Below are 22638 nucleotides of genomic sequence, written 5' to 3'. Positions count from 1 at the left end.
CAGTACTTGTACAACCAACTAAAATAACAAGCATCAATACTACATCCTTTTAGATTAGATAAGATCATAATGGTATTTTTTAATGTTACGCTTAATTACTTCCCAATCCTAAAAAGACATTTATGCATTTGCTTAGCTTCTCATATACGAATATTTCCATTGATTTAATACACATCCAAATCTATGAAATATTAGGGCCTGAGCACAAGGCTGATTATATGCAAAGAACATTTGTAATTCTTAATGACATCAACTGTCCTGCATTTGGAACTTAATATGCCTACTGCCGTGCCTAATGGTTGACTTTCTATTGAATATTTTACTTGGAAATAGGGTAGAAATTGGATTTTAAACTTTCATATTTGTGTATTCAGACCCCAACTGACAGAGATCATACAGAAATCAAGGCTGTTTATTAATGCAGCAAGAGTACTGCTGATACATTAACCACACTATAATCTAGAATGTCAAAAATAGCATATGGCACTGCATTGGCAAACGCCCTGGAAGAGCATCCCATATGCACACACATGTGAGGCAAAATTTGTCAGATTGAAATCCATTAGTACTTACAAACAATTAAAAGAAGCTCTAATTCAATAAAGCTCAGGCAGGGTCAAGTATATGTTGTAACCTACTGAACAGGCTCTACTGATAACCGTATGGTGATCTAAGTTGCAGAAATAGATTTCTGATGCATCAATTCTATCTTTTGAAATAATCACCACAATGACTTGCCACTGCAAATTTGCAAGCACAAATACTCATACACATGACTGACTACGTATTCACAACAGCGAGCAAAGTACCCATCTCTCTGATCTCAAAGTCAGCTTCTTTACTACAGCAACATCAACTATTTTAATAGGTCATAGAGGAGCGAAAGAGCAAACAGACTACTTTCACATCTCTGTACTACACAAGTGAACAAAGCAAGCCACCTCCTTGTATTTCCAGACCCACTAATCACTCACAAATGGTCTGATCCCACTTTTACTCCCTGAAGTAATTAACTAACAAAGGTGATTATCCCAAGGTCACCATCAGGCTAGCAAGAAATGATTGTTGTCACAAACCAGAAATACTAGAAGCAAGAAATCCGCAATGGTCTGATCAAGTACATAGTCATGAGCCACTATTCTGCTGTAAGAAAAGAGCAATTTGAAGAAAGTCTAGCATATGACAGCTGTGTTTCAATGGAACAGAAGCTCTGAAGTAAGCAGCAAAGATGTCTTAAATGCAGCTTCATCTACTTACTCTAGTAAGTATTAATTTATTATTTTCTACTAAAATCCATTTTCCCCTGTAAGATCTTCTTTAGGTTTTCATGGGAAGTAACAACCCCATAAGGGTCCATAGGTAACAGCCTCTGTCACACTGGATTTTTTTTTTTTTTTTTTTTTTTTGCCAATATACTAATTAACATAATTAAATTATCCATAACAGAAAAATTGTTGTTGTTATAGCATGTTGTGATGGACATTAACAAAAACTTAAAGTTGAAACGTATCCATCATACAAAAACTAAACAAATTTGAGAAAGACCTATGATAAGAGTCTATCACCAAAGTTTGTCATTAACAGACTTTCCTAGTTCAGCAAGAGAAGGCTTTATGTACATTTTGTTGATCCACTGTATCTGATAGACATTCTAGACTTTTTCATTTACTTCTGTACAAGTATCTAATGATAATTTTACTTATGAATCAGTTTTCTATGGAGCAGAAACCCCACAGAGATTATCTTCTTAGTAGATGTTGAACACTGTGGTCAATGTTTTCAGAAAAATCCCTCTTGTTTTGGAAAATCATTTTCTGGCAATCTACCTGGAGACTCCTAAGAGGTCCTTGGATCCTTAATACATACAAATCAATAAAAAGTCAATGGCAATTATCAGTGTAGAGTAATTATGAAAACAGAGTCAAAACAAGCTCAGATGTTTAGAATCACAGATGCTTTTGGGAAAAAATAAAAGACTTGTGATGTAGCCCCATCATAAGTCAACTTAAAGCTATTGCACAAGCATTGGTGTTGCTCAACAATCAAGTGTAAGAGACAGCAGTCATCAGTGTGCATTTCCCAAGGGGCCCAGCCCTGAAGACCTCGCTCAGGCAAATCTCTTTTTTTTTATTTAGATCCAAGAGTTCAAATTTTTACCCTTTGACAACCGCTCTGCCACTGCCTCTTTTTCCCTTCAGCACTGAGCAGATGATGCCCTTTGATCTGCAACAATGCTGGTTTTGCTACAGGATTAAAAGAACATCCTGTTTCATAATGAAAGACAATACTAAAGACAGGCAGAATCACTCTTTTCTTCAGCCCTTTGAATGTACTTGAAATTTTTCTGCTGGGAAAAATCTGGAGGAATATTTGACTTTACCTGCCTCTGCAAGAAGCACTTGCAGGCAAAAGCAGAAGCGGAAGGAGCATGGGATCTATCCCATATAAGCTATTGCTGCCACCCCAGATCTTGGGAAATCAATCATTGTCACTTTAAAAAACATAAAATTGTATCTTAGTTCTGCTTATAATATGGTTAAGTATTTTGGATGCAGTTAAACTGCAAGAAGACTTCCCCTGTTTTTCTTAAATTTGTGCCCTAGTATTCTCTTATCAATTTATTCCTTCCAGTCCCAAATTTAAAGAGTGTCAGCATCCCATTGTAGTGAAAAAGTCCACTATGCTCTTTTTTTGTGTGCCAAACTCTGACTTGGGTTATTATTTTTTTCACATGACACATCCAAAATTCTCAGAAACTAATATTAGAGCACAAATCACCAAACCTCTCCCGCCCTTGTCATGCAGCACTGTTCTCTTACTTTAAGATAGAGTTTCCCTTTCACTGGCTTAACTCCAGAACTAATTATCTGAGATTAGTGACCTGCACAAACCTCACTGATTTTGATATCATTCACCAAGCAGCCTCCAAAACAAATGCAAAAATCCAATTATTTTTTTCACATCAACAACAGTTACCATGAACTACTGTTCTCTCCTCTGAAATCACAGAAAAAGCAGACCAAAGCACAAGTGCCACTCTGTGTGGATATGATACTCTACTAAAACATCTTCCCATGATTTATTTCCTTGTTTTCCCACCATTTGGTATATCCCAATAATGACTACATCCTGTCCTTACTCTGCGTCAGTTTTGAGTATTTTTCATCATCAGTGGTGTCATGCCTTGCCCAGCTGGCAAACTGTGGCCATCAACCCTAGCAAGTTTCTATCATAAGAAGAAAAAGGAGAAACTAAGAGAAAGAAGGACATAAGAGCGCTTCCTTAATCAGCCTTCATTGGTTTGGAATGTAACCTGTCCTACATAAGGGCTAACTCTTCTCACTAGTGTGAACATCGGATAGTAAAATGGGAGCTTAACTGTGGGGACAAGTATTACAACAAAGAAATAAGGATGCTATGGTTTTTACCTCTGCTTTGATTTTTTTTTTTTTTTTTTTTTTTTTTTTGACAATTTAAAAAAGTGGTTCACAATTTCTGAGTTCATAGCTGCTGTACACAGTGCTTAAGTACTATATTGAACAGTGTATGAATGGCAACTTAATAGCAGCATGGAGCTACCTTGTGTCCGCGCAGGCAGGACTTGAACCCTCCTGTCAGATATGGCTTACTCTGCCTATCTTCTTGTCCACCGTTTGCTTAAGCATTTTCATGAAGGCTTTTATGTGGGCCCCTCGCACAGGAGGTTGCAGTTTTTAACAGGTCATCATCATTATTGATTTTCACCAGTACTTAGGCAACTGACTTTTCACAGGGGAGTGCTGGTATCTAAAAACTGGAGCCAGGATAATGTCTAAATTCACATACTATGTAAGAAACTTTGTCATACCTGATTCTCTCAAATGCAATGAAAATACTTTCTCCAAGTAAGGATCTCACACTATGGAAATACAGAGTTTCTCTAAGTTGGAGATTTCTCAAAGTGTAATAGCTAAATAAGAGAAAATAGTAACATTCAGATAATTTTAAAGAAATAAATGAGTTGCTTAATTTAGAATACTTAGCCTAACAGGATAAGGATGCCAGGAATTTAAAGTCTGGGTTTGCAACTATCATGTAGGTAGAAAGAGAATAATCAGAGCTATTCAGTTTTGGCACTTTCATATTCTTTTAATTTTGAACTGCTGTAAGAACAAAGAGTGCTGGGCAACGTTCCAGAAACTGGTGCTGAAACAAAGTACTATATAGAGGGCTGTAACTCTTCATATAAAAACAAACCAAGGTGCTGAGATAAATCATTCATCTTTATTCATATATTTGCCTGTAGAGGGAGCATAACTTTGACATTAACTCCAAGACTCAGACTTTTGACTGAGTTTATACTAGCAATATTCTTTTCTAGAGTTAAAATCAAATCAATCTCTAAGATTACATCTTAAAGCCAGAAGGATTATCTTCATATATTATTAAATCCAATGTATATGTAAGTAGTGCTTGCTGATGCAAACTCTAGTGCCCTCTCATTCTGAGAATAACAAAAAAATCAGCTGAACAAAGTAAAATGAATTTAGAGTATTCCTTCTTTATAAAGTAAACATAATGCAGCTGCAGAAGTCTATTAACAACAGCAAGGTTGGGGGGAAGTGTGTGGCTTGATTGTTTGGATTTATTTAGGAATAGTTAAGTTTGTGCATCGCTATCAACAGTGCATAAAGGAGTGATCATATACACAAAATTTCATTTCACTGTACTGTAATTTAAACTGCATAATTCATAATTTTTTTTTAGCACTGTGAATAGGAGTGCTAAGAATTATTTGCTCTTTTCCCCAAACTTGGCAAACAAATAGCTGTAAAAGTGTTAAAGCTTCAATATCTCATATAAACTTACTGGTTTATAATTTTGCATGATGTTGAACCATCCTAGAACTTCATCTCAGAAAGGCAGTCTCCAAGGCTGCAAAACAAGAAGCATCTTGATATGAAATACTACATGTAAGACAGTCACTTCAAAGTACTAATAGCATCATCACAATTCATATACAGATAATTTATTTCTTCCTCAAACAGGTATTTTCTCTGATACTGATCAGAGCAGAATTTTAATACCTCCCTCAGTTCAGTGAAGATGAGTAAGATTCCTGCCATGCAGTAATAACTTTAGTTTACAATACAGAGTAACATAAGAAGAAAACATAGAGACAATCTGAATAGGCCAAGACCCATCGTTCCACTTTAAGGCTGAATACTTACTAGCCAGAATGATCTTAAGCATATCACTTTTTTCTTAACCATTTTCTTCACATAATACATGTAGCAGAGTCATGGGGGTACTATGATCATCTGTAAGTTAAGATCACCCATAGATCCCAGGAAATCATTAATTTGTCGTCTTAACTTGGTAAGCCAATGAATCCTTCCTGAGATGAAATGGTTGCCTAAGTAATGTTTACATACATCTATTTGTACACCTTTCCTAAACTCCATTAAAGCTCCTGCCTGCAGACCTTTAGCAAAAGATAAGAAAATTACTTATCCTCTGAGTGAAAGAAAAGCCCTCTGTGTATTTACCTCACACTATATTTGTTTTTAGAATATATTCAGGCATTCTTGTGCAATTTATTGCTGATGCCTAATGAGCCAAATCCTTTTAGATATTTGTCTACAGCTGTAAAATTCTCTGTTGACTTGTTCCTCAAACTAGAGGGTTTAGCCCCAACTTATTAGTAGATGTGAATGAAAAACACCAACTCCAGAGACCTTCCCACATCACCTTGCTCGGCCTGCTGCCCTTTACACTTTGTTTGTAACCAATAGAGAGTCTTAATGTGTATACCCACAGGCATGTAAGGCAGCCCAGCAACTAGTACCTACACGCTAATACCACTGTGAAGGGCAAGCCAGGCAATCAAGCATCTTGATATAGCCTCCATGCAAAAGGTCGGATTAGGGACTCTCTTGAGGTCCTCACTACTTTTCTGATTCTGTGCTCATGCTGTGACACCTGCAAGAAATCCAATAGCTGTGTAAAATGGGGTTGCAAGAAACTTGGAAAGAAAAAAATAATACTGTTTCTTACCAATAAACACAGAAACACAAAACTATCAAATACAATCCCCCATCTGCCCCTTCTCATTATTTTCATTACTTTAAACACATCCTAACTAAAACCCAAGCTCTTTATGCCCAGAATTGCAGCCAAATCCCCAGAAAGCATTTCAATTGCCTTGCCTCACCATTCAACTAGGATCTCTGCCCACCTGGTTCCACAGCTACCCATACTGGCACAGCCGTCAACAGCAAGGGCTGCAGCACTATCTCCAGCAACCTGCTGTGAGGAGTTCCTCACCAGTACATGGCCATGAGCCTTGAGTCCTGTACAGCATGTCCCTTGCTGTTGTATATGGGCACAGCAATGGGTGCATTGTTCCACACTAGATGTTCTGTTTGAGAACATCATGGACTTCATCATGACCTAAGTATGAAAAGCAGCTTAGCAGACACAGCAGTTATCAGCTAGAAGTTCAGCAGCACTTTCCAGAGTAGTCCCATATAGAGAACACTGCAGTAATTCAAAGTGAGAGTGAAAAAACACCAGCAAAGAACCTGGTGAGGTTCACTCACCTTCCCAAAAGAGCTCTTTACCAAGTGTGTAGTCAGCAATCTCTCCCAACACTACATAACCCCTGCCAAGATTTAGATACACTGTGTGTGGCAGCACTACTCAGCTGTAACAGCTTGCAAGCTAGGAAGCCTGGGAGGGGCAGGGGCTGCATGTGTGGTCAGTGCCATCAGTAGTGAATCGCCTCTGGTGTAGGGAAAGCTGGGTCCTCTTTCCACTCAGATTACTTTACCTAGCATATCTGGGGGAGACCAGGTGCCTTGGACACTGCTGGTAACCTGCTCTCCAGAATTACAGTAGCATCACTAGAGTTAACTAAACTCTAAATCTGTTAAGGTGGAGAAATCTTAGATGAATACAGCACTGCTGGGAAATTAAAAACAAAACAAAAACAACAAAAAACCTACACAAAACCCACTATAACTAATCCTGAGTTCCTTTAGAAAAGGCAGCTAAAGAAAAAAAATCTATCAGAACTCTGTAGGCTACTCAGACTCCTTATTTAAATTTTGTTAGAGGATCTGAAACATTAATGATGATCACATGTAAATGTCAAATACCCCAGTTATGTGAGGAACCACTTACCCACGGGTGGGTTTTTTATGCAAATGATGCCAACGGACACCTTTGGATTTAAAAAATAAGATTCCAATACATAACTGAAGTGGCAATTCTTGTAATTCAATGGTAAAATCAGAACAGGTTTGTGGCAAAACTGTAGTCAGACATAATCCTCACATGGTCAAGACCTCACATTCTGTCAGAAACTGTTCCACTAAACATTTAGTGAAGCACGTCTTTCGGTTTTAATTTTTCAAAACTTTGGTAGAGTTTCTCTCTAGTAAATAAAATCTTCAGTGTTGAGCAGATAGATGTCAGGCCCTGAAGCTCTATAGTCACTGTATTTTAAAATTTCTTTTAAAATTCAGTGCAGTTGTCAGATATGTGCTCATTTTAGTTATGCATAGGTGGGTTTTCAGTGGCACCAAGTGTGCAATTAGCTTATTCCCAGGTGAACATTCTCTGCAGATATGTCACTGGAGAGATCCCTTCCACATCTTTGCCTATTTGAAGGTGGCAACAAATCGGTTGTCGTAGCCTACTCATATCAAACTGATTTCTCAGGCTATGTCGCAACAATATCTTCCCACATGGTAGCGCATGTAGTTCTGAAATACACACTGCAGAAAGTTACTAAGGAAGGTCCCTATATAAGGACACACTCTGCTGTAGGGGTGTAACAACAGTAGCTTGTGAGCTAAGCCGCTGATAAATTAAAGTACTCTAAAGGATCTGTAAGTCCTGTAAGTCAAGCGGAGAATTATGCTGCTGAAATGCCATACCCACCATGGCAGTGCTTACTTGAGAAACACCTGGGTCTAACCCTCTGCCAAATGGAGGTCCAGGTGAGCACTGCCAGTTTAACCCAGCAGAGTTTACTCGTTGTTCTTACCACATGGAAAGTGTCACATGTTACACACAGACGGGAAAAAAATAAAAACAAAAGGTGTCTTCTCTCCCTCCCCCCTTGGCTATTTCTCTTAGCAGCATCATACATATAATTTATACCATTGCTATAGACTCCTCTACTCATCCACTCCTGCATCAATATGCAGAGATGTTAGAAAACATTTTGGGGCCTACTTTTCTTTTAGACAATCAGTGTAGACCAAACATCCTTTGACAGAAAAGCTCTTATAAAAGGCAGCAGGTACAGGTGACCCTCAGTTTCCCCTACACAGTATGCTACTGAGGAACACCAAAACCAACTGAAAGACTTATGTTGCTCAGATTTGCCATTAACATGGTGCTTTACGTTGCCTCAAGAGCCCGATCCCCTGCTGAAGGCCAGGCCCTGTTGCTGAGCCCCTGGTGGCATGAGTGGACAACTGAGGTTGGAGGACAAGGGTCCAAGGTCCCACACTGCCAAGGTGCCAAATGTATCCTCTCTTGGTGGGTGCTCCCACACCAGCAGTCTGTGCTTCTGGAGTTTGTCACCATGGAACAGACTGCAGGGCACTCCCAAGCCTTTACAACCAGTGAAAACCAGCACCAGCTTTGTAATTCTGGCACAACATGTCTTCACTTTGAAGTTTGGTACTGCTTTTTACAGTTCTATTTTTAAAATGCATTAAAGATGTTTAAAAGTGGCAAGGACTTCCAATAAAAGCCATGTTGTCCAGGATCAGGATGTTAGTCCCAATTTAAACTGGTTGTTAAACAATAGTATATTCAAATAAAAGTGGCCTGATTTACAAAATACCTCAGACTGATTGAAAGGTTATTCCAATCTTTCTCTTTTCAGGTCTTCAGAGGCCACTCTGTCTTTATCTTTTATGTTTTCTCTTTTAAATGGGCAAGGCTTTCCACAACTACTGTATGGAAAATAGATTAATTTACTACATTTAAAAATCAAATGTTAGCAATAAATACTAAAGTATAAAACAGCAAAGATGCTAATAAAGATTTACATTTGTCTTGGCTCTGTGCATGATTTAAACAGCTTACAGCACTGTCAGAGCTCCATCTTCTGAAACACACTCATGACATACTAACAGCAACATCCTTTTTTTACCATCAGGAGTTTCTATTTTCCCAATACAAACTCATATTTAAAACTTTATAGCTCTTATATAGGATTTTTCCATTTGGCTAAGTGAGAGAGCATAAACAGGGCAATGCCTGAAGGAGAGCATCGCTTCAAGGAGGATCCCAGAGGAGCCAAGGCAGCCTAATTCCCTGGGTCTGCCTTGAGTTCAAAGACCTTTATCTGTGACTGACCTCCTGTTTCTGCAGTGGTCCTGGGTGAATCGTTTCACATCTCCATCTGTCTCATCTGTTTAGGCTGAGATACTCAGGGCAGGGGTTTCCTTTTGCTTTGTATACCTGTAGAGGGTAACTTTGTAATTTGGGAAATTATAGTGATAATATTAGTAACTAACACAAATCAAGCACAATACACAAGTTTAAAAAAAAAAAAATAAATAATCAAAATTTAATATACAAATGGACTGAGTTTGATGACCCAGGAGGAGCTAGCCTCTGCATAAAACTTTTGGGAATATTTTCATCACTCTAAAGGTTGTATTTCACTGGTCTGTGCTCATATCTTGTAGTTATGTCCTAGCAACACACAACTAAACCAGGCTTCCTGCCCTATCAAAACTCACCGTGCCACAGAATTCCACTGTAAAATAATGTTTCACACTAATCTAAAAAAAATCTGCAGTATTTTTTAATACCTTTGGTAACTACTCATGATAAAAGCTTAGTGGAAGTGTGAGATGTAAGTAACCCTTCTCTCCCCTTCTCTCCTGTCAATATCTTTCCTATAAATGGGAAAATATCTTTATTTACCATTCTACAGACTGGAAGATTGAGACAAAAACAAATAAAGTAATCTGCCCAAGGTGATGCTGACTTGCACTTGTACTTCCCCTACAGTGGGCCACACCACTTGTCAGACAAATTATGCTGTAATAGCGAAGCAGTAAGGCCTTCAAGATTCATGGTTAGCATATATTCCTAAAATTCTGATTAAATATTTTATTTCCTACTGGTTTTAAATTGGATGTGTCATTTTGTAAATGACAGATGGCTACTGTACAATAAGTGAGAGAGTTTTTAGTTTAGGACAGCAAATACACTAATACATTGGCATCAAGGTTCAGGTAATTCTTTTTACTGAACTCTTGCCAAAAATGATATATTCGTATCCCGCTTCTAGAAACGTAAAATCCGCAAGTGGGTTTGGTTGCCCTTAATAAAATCCAATGTACTGGAAAACAAAACAACCAGTGTTAAATTGTTGTTCAGATAAAACACTAAACAGATCAAAGAAATATTTTTCCCAGTAGTACAAAATATTTTTTCTCAATACATGGAATTATGGACTTAAAAAGAGAAAAGAAAAAGATCATTTCAGCAAGAAGATACATGCAAATTCTAGTTTAAGGAAAGAAAACAAAATACCAAAACCCCAAACAAACAACAGAAAAGAAAGTGGGGGGGGGAAGCATACAAAAAGAAAACCTCAATCCAAATCCAAACCACAAAACAAGACATAAGCATTAGCAGAGTTAAACAAATGTGAGGAAGTATTCTGTGTATTTTGTAAGACAAGTAACTACATTTAATGTATTCCTGTAATTTTCACTTATCTCCTTAACTGGCAAAGCTGTCTTTGAAAACTGGGTTTCAAGATTCACACAGAAAACATTCACTCAGACTCAATTCTACTCATTGGTCTTACCTGTTCAAACAACAAGAACCTATGTCACCTAAACATTCAAGAATGTTAAGGAGTGAAATCATTTATACCACTCAGATTGGAACAATTTTGGAAATTTCATGGTAGCATAAAGGACATCAGCAATTAGAGTGATCAAATGCAAAAAAAAAAAAAGGAGACACAACTTCCTGAAAGTGTCTGGAGAAAAAAAAAATCTAAAGGCAGGATCACTTTGATATTGGTAAAACAATTATACAGATCTTTAATCATCTTTTCTAAGAGTCAGCTTGGGATGGTGCAGGATGGCTTAACTGTTGAGTGGTGCCACTCTTGCTTGGAATACCAGCTAAAAACATGGGCTGTCAGCACTAGATGAGGAAACTGAAGAATAGTACTAGGGAGAGTGGGAATTAGAAGGTGACTGCCTACAGAATTCTGTATTTGAATATGAAAACCAAGAAAAAGCAGAAGATAAATTCAAGAGCTTTGCTGAAATATGAACAGGTTTCTTTTTAATGCTGCTCAACAGCAGGTACAGATCCTGCCATAATGAAAAATACAGTGTTTGTAATCCCTTCTGGAGCCTCACAATACCAATGCTAGATCTTTTCATATTTACTTATTAGCCCCACTTCACTCAGCATATTTATGTATGACTCCATATTGCAGTTCCAGACCTAGATTTCTCTCATCACTTCTGAATTTAAACTTAACATTTGACTAGGATACAACTATTTCCATTATTAGTTTGCATTCTCAATACTGAGAATGTCAGCTTGCGCATCTTGTTTTAACCTACAAGCCACAGATTGAGTGTAACACTGTTTCTTCATTTGTATATTCTGGGCTGGGTGTGTCTGCAGTAATTGCTCCTACTCCTTATTTTTTTCCATAGACACCAGAGCAAAAATAACAACACTATGAATGGATAATGACATGCTAAAAAAAACCAGAAAACTGAAGTCTCTGGCAGAGTGATCTTAGAGGTGTTGCATGTTTGCTTTTGAGAATCTGCTGCTATAAGATGGCATCTGGAGCTCAATATCCAGAAGCAATCTTCCTGACCTGTTTGAGCAATCATAGCACTTCATTGTCCACTGCTATCATTACAATATTGTTATCATCTGAGTTTGAGTCTGACACTTTCTCTAAGACCTTTCAAATAACCCCTTTACTAGGCTTCAGTACCAAACCATTCAGGGCAAATCTCTGCTTTGTGCTTGTCAGCCTTAATAGACTGGATGTCACTTTTGCCTGTAAAAAGTGCCTGCTCTTCAGCTGTCAGTCAGTCCTTGCAGTGTCAGGCGAGAGCATGGCTGGAGCCGCTGGATTAGAGGGTAGTTACCATAGCTGTCAGATTACTGACAACCTGACACCCACATCCCCAACTTCTTTGACTGTATTTGGTTTCCATCTCGCTCCTTGGACCTTTCTTAAGGTGGATCCATCTGCTGAAGTTAAATAATACATGTTGTAGCCACCTGGGAAAGTTTTGTTCTTGTCTCCAATTCTTCCTTCAGCGTGGTTTGCCTTTTACAGACAGACACCATCAAATAAGTTTTGTAGAAGTCTTTGCAAATTTATAAAGGGAAAATATACATTCTCTCTGATCTCTAAATTTATGGCAATATTTTTTGAATCATGTTTCTGTGTTTGCAGGTGTTTTAAATGTTGACATCTACTTTTAGTCAAAGGTGCCAGTGGCTTCAATATATTCCTTCACATATTTTAGATGTACTCACTACCACACCCTGTCAAAGTTTCTTCAGTTCTACTCTCAACCTTACAGATTAAACAATTCTGTAAACAGATTTCAGTTATTTGAAGTACTGTGCATTAAACCAACACTTTATGGAACTATCCTTGTATTCCACATTCAGCAATTAATGTGAACATTTCTTCTGTTTTTAGAATATTAACCAGGACTAAACAGAAAAAAAAGTAACTTTGATATATTATTTCTGACCAGAATCATACACTCTTTGACTGTTTCTTCGTTTGGGGTGATGTGCTTGAAACCAAACTGCTAGAGTTTGCTCCCTTGCTGTTAAACCTCCCAAGAGGCACATCCTGTAGCTCTATTTTAACCATGGCTAATTGGGGTAAATCATCTGTATTCTGCCAGTAGTTGATCTCATCTAGATAGACTGAGCCAAAGACTGGGTTTGCTCTCTCTGCTTGGATTACAAAGAGAAATACCTATTTTGAATAATGCCTTTGCGAGCTTTCAGAGAAGTAAAGGGAAGAATACTAAGAGCCATATGCCTGTGGTAGAAGACAGCACACACAGAAAGTTAGCAAAAATTTATACTCATGTTTCCTTTGTCTATATTTAAAATCTAAATTTCTCTACAGAAGAAAAGAAAATCTAACTTTTCAACAATATTTTTTTAAGTCAGTTGTTTTAAGGTAATTGCAACCCGTCATATAAGCCTGGCCATGATATTTTTCTCATATGATACGAAATTCTTGCTCTTGGAAAGACTTCCACATAGGAGAGAAAATGTAGCAATCCTTCAGTCACACTAAATATGGTGAGGTAACCTGTGACTCAGCATAAAAAGGGAGACTATCTGGTTTGCAATAAATACTGCTCTTTCCCTTTAGTAGTAAGTGTGGTAGTTGTGTTAAAATCCAACACATGGTAAGCAATTTGCAATACGTTAGGTATTCACAGAAACATGTAAGGGTATAATGCACCCCTCACTTATAGAAAACTGAGGGACTGGCTTGTGAAATTTGGAGAGATGGATTTCTTTTTTTCTTGCCAGCTCCAAGTCTCTTTGCTCAATGCCATTTGTGCAGCAGCCCCAGATCTGCCAGATAGCTCTGCCTAACTGCATTCAGTAGTCACCCATGTGTATGTTCAACTTCATGGTCTCTCCGCTACTTCCTGAGCACGCTCTCTTTGGCTTCTCATAAACTCAGTACATTTGGGTGTATCACCCCATAACATTCATATGATATATCATATCTTCATAAGCTTCTGAATAACCACATACCAAGCATGTTTTTCACAAAAGATCAGAAAACTGAAACAGAATGAATACTTTGGTCTCGGTGAAACCTGCCTGACCCTGTCCCAGTTTTTAATTTGCAGTTCTTCTAGAAGGCTGCAAACAAAAATGGCACTTTAAACAAACAAACACACACCAAAACAACAACCAAAAAAAATCCCACTAATGTAAACCTTAAGATGTCTTATATCTAAATGAGCTTTACAGAGATACTATTATCTTCTCCATAAACAAGACTGCCTCAAATTTAGAACTAAAGTTAAATTTTCTTTAGATTGATACTACATTACAATGCCGGAATTTTGCTACCTTGTCACATTTTCGGTGTTTTCCTTCATATTACATTTCATGCTTGTGCAGCTATTGCCTTGCAAGGCAGACAGATGTGATTATGGATACTCCACACTTCATCTAGCCTTGCTGTTCAGAAAGGCAGGCACCAACGGTTTTCTGCCTGGAACCAGAAACTGAGTCATCCAGAGACCAGCATCTCCAGGAGTGAACCTGTGCAGCAGCAGTCTTGGTGCAAGACAGCGTCAAGCAACGGCAGCAGTACTGAAGCAGATTGTGCAGGTATACCCTGTGGCAGCCATCATCTGGACTAGTATTGCTCTGTACATAGGTACAGCAGTAACTACCAGGCTACAGATAATTATCGACATGGAACTTGATGGCAGTCTATTTGTGAGGAGAGGAACTAACAAAAGCCAATATTGTCAGAAGTTCAATATCTTACTAAGCTATTTCCATTAACAGCCTGATTTCTGGGCTGTTCTCACTAATGTTAAAACAAAAATAATTAAGTAAGCAAACACAGGGTTTTGTTGTATTTGCCATGCACATTTTTCTGATTCAATGAACTGCCACCTCAAAACATATCATTGAAATACTTCAGATGACAAAGCTTGAAATCATTCCACGTGCCTTTATAGGTCTCCCCAGGTTCAAGATGCTTTCCTCAGTTCTACAGTGGGGACTTTGCCACACTGCAAACTGAGACAATACCTAGGGAAAACTTCAGGATTTGGCCCTTTTTTCTTCACTGTAAAATATACAGCACTGGCAGTTCCCAGCCACATTTCTGGAACACAGCATGCTCTTGCGAAATCATTTAGAGGGAAACATATTAGGTAGCTCCAAATTAGTGACAAGGCTTCAAGAATACACATGGGGATTTTTTGTTTTGCCAATATCAACTACAATAAGACAACTTAATTTTAAAATATTTAAAATATTTCTTTTAAGTCTAGAGGCTCTCTCAAAACATTGCACTGTAATATTTTTAAATGAACAGAGGATTATAAAAATGCATTATTAATCTAATTCAGCTGAACAACTGTCAAAAATGTCATACCTAAATCCATTTGCAGAAATTAATGCATAATATTACCCCATAGATAGCAAGGAACAATTCACAGTAGTGGGCAAATCCCTGTTTGAACAGATGGGCTGAAATATTGGGACATCAAGCTGACTAATTTGGGTACCTCCCAAGTAACCTCCAGAACCATGGGTGTGCTGTTATTCTTCTCTCTCACTGCCAGGTACAGTTACAGTGCAAAATCCAGCAAGTGCTCTTCCATCCACCATGCACAGCACCTGGACTCATTCACAGAATTACCTAACTCAAGGGAAGGGCTCTGCAAATGACAGCCATACCTTCTCCTCCCAGATGTGAGGAGGTGGAGTTATCAAATCTCTTATGTATGAGGAATCTTCAAACTGAACTTGAAACACATCACTGCTCTGGTCAGGAACTTTCAGGGAAAGCCTGGCCACTGTCCAGCATTAGGGGCTTCACACACTCATAAGACTTGATGAAAAGTGCCATAGTGTCTCAAAATGACTGGAGCCATGACTGACCTGGAAAGTGACTGTAAGCCTGTCCCCATTCCTCTCCCCATTGTGCCCTTCACAGGCCGGGCTGCCTCAATAGATAATCACATAATGCAAAGCAGGGAAGAGAATTAACCCCCCCGTAAGTCTCTGTGAAAGTGTCAGTGCCAGGCTTGGTGGCAAGCAGAAAGGGGAAGTTTCTCATCCTGTTTCCACAAGTCCTCTTAACCATTACCACTTCCTGACCATACTTCACTGTAGGAGCTGGAAAGCTTTGAGGAGTGATCCCTAAAACCACAGTACTTGAGTTTACTGCTGCTACATTTGTGACTGCAAAATCGCTCCTTGGTTTTTCAGCAAGTCCAAGGAGAACTTTAACACGGAATAATTCTCTTGAGTCTCTGAAGGAGTGAGCACATGAACAAAACCAGCCATGTGTCTGGTGACAGTAAAGTCCAGACCTATATTCTGGAGCTAAAACCAAAAAGAAAACAAAAAAAACACCACACAACACCCCAACACCACCCAAAAACCAAACACAAGCAACCATACAAACCCAAGCAAAAGGCAAATAAAAAAAAAATAAAATAAAAAAGCCGACACTTTTGTTAACAAGCATCTACTGCACTCAGTAGTGAATAATTATAAACTGTGGTATCCTGGTTTATAACTCTCTGTTGCAATGCCCAATATGTATTTCTTTTGCAGAACACTACCAGCAAGTATAACATTAAGAGAATGCTTTCTAAATCTTTTTTCTACCTCTCTCTTTTATTTTATTTTTTTTTAAATAAAGGTTTGTGAGTTGCAGAAGTGCAAAAAAAAAAAAGTGCTTTAAATCTCTTAATTTGTTTTGTTTACTTCTGTGGCTTAAAAAACAGCCAATTGTTTTTAATTGGTTAAAAAAAAATTGCTTCAGGCAGAAACCTAGAAAACCAATCTTCTGTCTGGAATAAATTTTTACAGCTGCCTTTTAAACCTCTGAAAATAGGGTTTATAATGGAAGTGCTGACACAACCTTATCTACAATATATCAGTGTGAACTGTAGCGCTATAATAAGCGGTTATTATGTATGTGTAAAAATAATGAGAGCCAGTGTCTGAGGAGAGTTAATGTAAAATGCTAAACAATTGTGGTTGGTTACACAGTATAGGTTAATATTCCTTCATATAGCTACACTTTTTCCCCTTTTGTCCTCCAGAACTCCTAATGAAAATTTTGATACCTGACGGTAATGATAAGCAGCCATTCACACGTCCTTTGTGTCAAGGCTAGAGCATTAATGCTTTCCTTCATATAACATTTTGCATAGCCTAAAGCATCTATTAAAATCCTTTGTAAAATTCATGAAACAAAAGTGGTGGGTTGAGTCTAGTGGGAGAGCAAGTAAGGTGCTTATTAGCAAGAAGTCAAAAACACAGGGCCAATTACAGATCTGAACAAGAAGGGCTGTAGAACAGCATGGGGAGTAATTCTTTCTTCAGCCCAATGGGCTCAAGTGAGAGGCAACCTAGATAAAAATATAGCAAATATTCTAAGCAGTAATTAAACTAAAATGTTTGGAGTTAGAAACAGCTCTATAACAACTGAAGGATATGCTCAAGTAAAACAACTGTCTGGTCTTACATAGATGCTAAATTGGAAGGATTTAAGACTGCTCCCTAAAGGAACGACTAAGGGGTAGTCAAGAGGAGCTGTGAGCTCAGGAGATATGTAAAAAAATCTGTTTGGTATTTCGAATGCTATAAATTAGATAAAAAATGAGCTTTTCTACTGAACAAGCAACATAAAACTGAATAAACCACAATAAGATTGCCCTTTTTCTGTTATAAACTTGACATTAAGCCTGTCATGTTCAATGACAGCCTAACAGACCTCATTCTTTACCCTTTGGAATTTGAAAGATTGGCAGATGTCATGATTTCCTTAACATAAAAGACCTTCCAGATAATGTTCACCACACATACTTTTAGTTTCATAACTTCACTCCCCTACTTCCAGAATCATCGGGTGCAATTTTCAAATAGAACTTGAGATTTTTCTCTAGTCAATAATTGTTTCTGACCCTGAGGAAAATCTTCTATTGACAAAGGAAAAACATGACACGGGCAGCAATTTTTATGATTTACTTTACTAGTCCATACATGCCCTTACATTCATAATAATGAGCTACTTTGCACAAAACAGCTCATTATTATGAACAGAGGGGTATAATATTGTTAAGTAAGCCGAGTCAAAGCAAAATGAGTTGAAGCTAGCTTTCAACTGGAAGCAGCTTTCCTTTTAAAACATCCCTCCTCCCCTTTAAAACCTTTTGAAAAAACACATATGCTTATTTTTTAAAAATTGGAATGTGGTAAGAATCACAACTGGTGTTTTCTAACACTTGGTTGGTAAACTTTATGTGTTGTTATTTCAATGTAAGAATTGTTCCAAGATGTTCTATAAGTCAAGGTCATTATTCAGCTTCTTAGGGGGTCATGCTTTATTCCCATGATTCTGAGAGAGAATTTGACACCTATTTAAATGAGGAAATCCTGGCCCTGCACTTCTGCAGCCAAGCAGTATCAAAATGCAACGGAGCTGCTGTGCCATATGGTGGGAGGGAGGCAGGCAGAGGAAATGTCGCAGAGACTTCTGCAAACTGCCATATGCAGCCAAAGTCTGCATTTGCCTTCTTAAGGAAATGTCTAGGGCAGACCAAGGGAAGGGCAATGGGGCTGTCACTGGGTCACCTGCTTCATGGTCAGAGAGCACTGTACCATGTAAGAGAGCTGCCATGCAACTGTTTCCTGGAAAGCAGCACTACAAGGAACTCTAGTAAATGCCTTGAGCTTCAGTGTGGATCAAGATTTCATCCTTCCTGCTGTCCACCAGGCAACATCTTCACACTTTGATTTTATCCAACCTCACTCCAAGTCATTTGCTTCGGTCTGTAGTTTCACAGTAGCTCTCCTAGGTTTAACTGCAGTTGTTAGCACTGAGGAAGTTCCTCTTCTAAAGAGTGCAAAAATATGCCAAAGATTTGCAACCTCTTCCCTTGTGACAGGTTAACCCCTTGGGAAGTTGCATCAGCCTCATCAACTGCTCTCATTCAAGCAGACAACTGTTTCAAACAGACACAGCCACCCAGCTTGCCTACAAAGATACCTTCTTATATAAACAGATCCTATATACTCTACTTCCAGTGTGCACAAGACTGTCAGCAAAATACTGTCAGCTCAAGTAGATCTCCTACAATCAAGTATATAAATACTCCCTTGCCAAGCATTCCTGGGTTGAGATGTTTTAGGGAGAGCTTTTAGAAAGGCTATCACTTCCAGTAACAGGAATTGTTAGCAGAACATTTTCTGGTTTAAAGTTCAAATTTGCATTAACTTGTTGGCTAAACATACAAATGTTTAGAAATATTTTTAGGCAGACATTAGTTACAGCGTGGAAGTTTATGCTATTTCTGATTCAAAAGCTTTTGAAATATGATAACATGGCATAATCAAAGAAATTGTAACACACCTTCCTTGGTCAATAAATGTAATAATAATCTGTTTAGAACTACTTCTAATTCTAAACATTTTACTAAAGAGATCTGGGGCTCTGAGATTGTCATGAAGTGAAGATTTCTTTTTTATAAAAATAATGGTATCCCAAATGATCATATTACAACAGTTTAGCAGTTTAGCTACTACCTCTTCAAACAGAGAACAGTCTAATTAAAAAAAAAAAAAAAAAAGGAATGTTCAAGAGGCATATAGCATGGATGACATAATTGCATTAGAATAAGGAGATCAATCGAGCCAACCAGCCTTTCACTCCGGTTAGCCATTTACATACATTAAAGTCACCATGTTGATAGGAGTAGCATGACTTAAATGTACTAGACATTATATGGAAATGAAAAAAAAAAAACACCACAAAAACAACCAACCCTCAAATACAAATCTCTGAAATTATTCCAAATATAGCATCAAGAGAGTCTTGTGGCTGTGCTTGCACAATAAGATTTCTTAAAACACAATTAAAAAAAAACCAAAACAAAAAACACATAACACTGAACAGATAAAAAATTTCAAAGCTCTATCTCCCTGTAGTTTCACTAACATGTTAACCTACTTACAGCAATTAGTGCTTCATTAGTAAGGCTAACTAACTGTTGCTGTGCCCTGTAATGATTTGCCAGGTTTTCTATATACAAGAACATAATCAATGTTTTCCAATTACTGCTATAGTGCAACCACTATTTCAAATAAACTAGATAATAATACAAACCCATTACTGAATCTGAAGTAGCAGAGGCATTTAATTGCAAGGCAGTTCTTTTCAGCTTTTAAAATTTTTCACACTAATGAAGTGTCATACAAAAAAGTTGTATTGATTTTTCCACCACATGGCTTCAACCACAAATATGTAATTATCCCTTTTATATCTAGCAAGGGGATTAAAATAATCTATAATATATAGCCTTTACTTATCCCTGATGTGTCTAGTAGTACTTTTACCCTTTTCAAAATATGCAGCTTTTTGATGAATGAACTTTCGGTAAAATGTTGCTTTATATGCTTCATATCTCTACTTTTTTTTGAAGCCAACTAGCATGTAAGGTTTGGAATTTTAAGTTCTCGGCTCTGCTGCCAGCAGAGAAGAAAGCCTGATCCTATACTGCAGAAACAAGGACAAGCCTCTGCTGCAAAGTCAGGGCCACGATACCCAATTCTGGTTCTCTTTCCCCACCTCAGTGGTCCCCATCAATTCTCTTAAGTGACTAGGGGAAGGATTTGGCCCATAACATGACTTAGTATTTTCAAATCATTCATGGAGGACAGCAGTTAGTGTATTGTGTTACCATCAGAGACCTACATTCCCATTCTGTTACTTGGGCAAGATACAAGCTGCTCCCTGAGATTTGCTGGAGCACCCAGGATCTTTGCAAGTAAAGCATCCCTTCTGCAAGGAGGGCTTGGTCATCGAATCTTTGACAGGAGAGGTGGGACCATGCCTCACACCTATAGCATTTGGGATTTCATATTTTCACAGCACCATTTGGGCACCATCATTTAAATTACTATTTTTGAAAAAGGCAAAACACACCAGATATATCAAAGAAACTACTGTTCTACCAGATGAGGCTAAAACAGATAAAAATTAGCTTGTTTTTGTGGATATAGTACAGTTGTTTTTTTTTAAATGCTTGGAAACAATTACAGTTCAATTTTAATATTGTATCTGTTAAAACAAGTCTACAAACAGCTTGAGCATAAATGGAAGCTTAAAGAAAAGAAAAAAAAAGGAAACTCAAACTAGAACATAGATTTAACGTGAAAGAGAGCCACATTCTTCACATTGCTAGGGACACAGCTGTAATCTACTAGCAGATATTAGTTCTCCCAGATAAAGTGGAATACACTGAAATGTGCTGATTTTCTGTATCTCGTAGAACACATATCTTAAGGGTCAGTTTGTGGAACTCAGATATTATTTTGAGATGACACACAGTAAAACAAGACAGACATTTAAAAACAAAATCTTTCAAATATATGTTAAAGCTTTTGGGCAAAATACAAAACTGTAGTACAGTTATTGAATGAGAAATATTTTTGTAGAGGTCAGTATTTTCCCCCCCCCTTGATTACTATATACAAAGGAGTATTTAAGGGCCACGTATTAAGCATTGCCTAACCAGTCACACAGAAAAGCCTCTCTATGGAGTTAATAAAGTCTAATTTAACTAACAATAAATATATTTAATAGACCAATTTTAAAAGCCCTAAGAAAAGTTGAAACTTGCAAAAATACTTAAAGTATTGGAAAGTATTTAATATGTAAAACAGAAAAAATAAAACTCAAACAGTGAAAGCTGGAAATATTATAATGCTAATTTCTTTGCAAATGGATACATATTAATCCTGCCTGTACCTATATGGGTTACAATAATTCTTTAGAAGTACAATGAACTGGAAAATTCCATTAAAATAGTATTTTAAATCATAATAAAAATTTCAACAAAACACAAAACTCTTTCTGATCCAATTAATGCAGAATAATGTTGTTCTGCGATCGTTAATGTTGCAGACCTTTCAGTGCTGTACTTTGTACCTTTTCAAATAGGTCACTTGGATGCTTCTCTTTATTTTTATAGCTTTCAGAATATTGTAAAGTACTTCTACAATCATCACAAAAAGTTTGCAGTAAGACAATTCAATATTCTGTCATAGTTAATTTCTTTGTTCTTCAGCATGCAGTAATAAAAGAACAACAATAATTATACCATTCTTTTTTAATTTAAAATGCTTTATACGTCACTCACAAAGGACAATGACTAAAATTATGAACAAAAGTAAAAAATTGTTTCCTCAGAAGTGTTAAAGAAAAACATGCATGAAGTGTGTTTCCAGGATAATAAAAGGCCATTACCTTGACCATTGACATGAAGCCATCAGAGTCATATTTATTGATGAAACTTTCAGCTCCCAATCTGCTGCACTGAATGAGCATCATACAGCTGTCAGCAAACACAGAGCACAGAAATAGTGATAGCTTGTGACATTTTCCTTTCATAATTTATGAAAACAAAATACTTTTTAGTTTGTAGAACATGATAAGAAAAATTTTAGAATAGTCTTCTTAAAGAAGTCCATCAAACATATACCTTAATCGTATGTCCCTGTTACCACAATTTGCCTGTAAAACTGACAATATCCATAGAGATTTAATTGGTAATCCTTCAGTAATGTGCTCAATGCAAAATGAAATGCTGCAACAGCATAAACAAACACAAAGTTAGAAAGACCTAAAATTAGTATCTTCAAAGTAATCATACTGTGGGAGTGTATCAGGATTCTTTATAGGGAAATATCTTTACAATATTTGTAAAACTAATATTATTAATGTAATGCTAATGTAATTAGCATCATTTCAGAGGAATGAGATATTAGCTGAGAATAATAATCTGAATAATTACCTGAGAATAATGTAATCTG

Source organism: Melanerpes formicivorus, unplaced genomic scaffold, assembly GCF_026170545.1.
Source record: "Melanerpes formicivorus ecotype bairdi unplaced genomic scaffold, bMelFor1.0.p_v2 SCAF_5, whole genome shotgun sequence".
NCBI lineage: Eukaryota > Metazoa > Chordata > Aves > Piciformes > Picidae > Melanerpes > Melanerpes formicivorus.
This window is presented reverse-complemented; position numbering follows the sequence as displayed.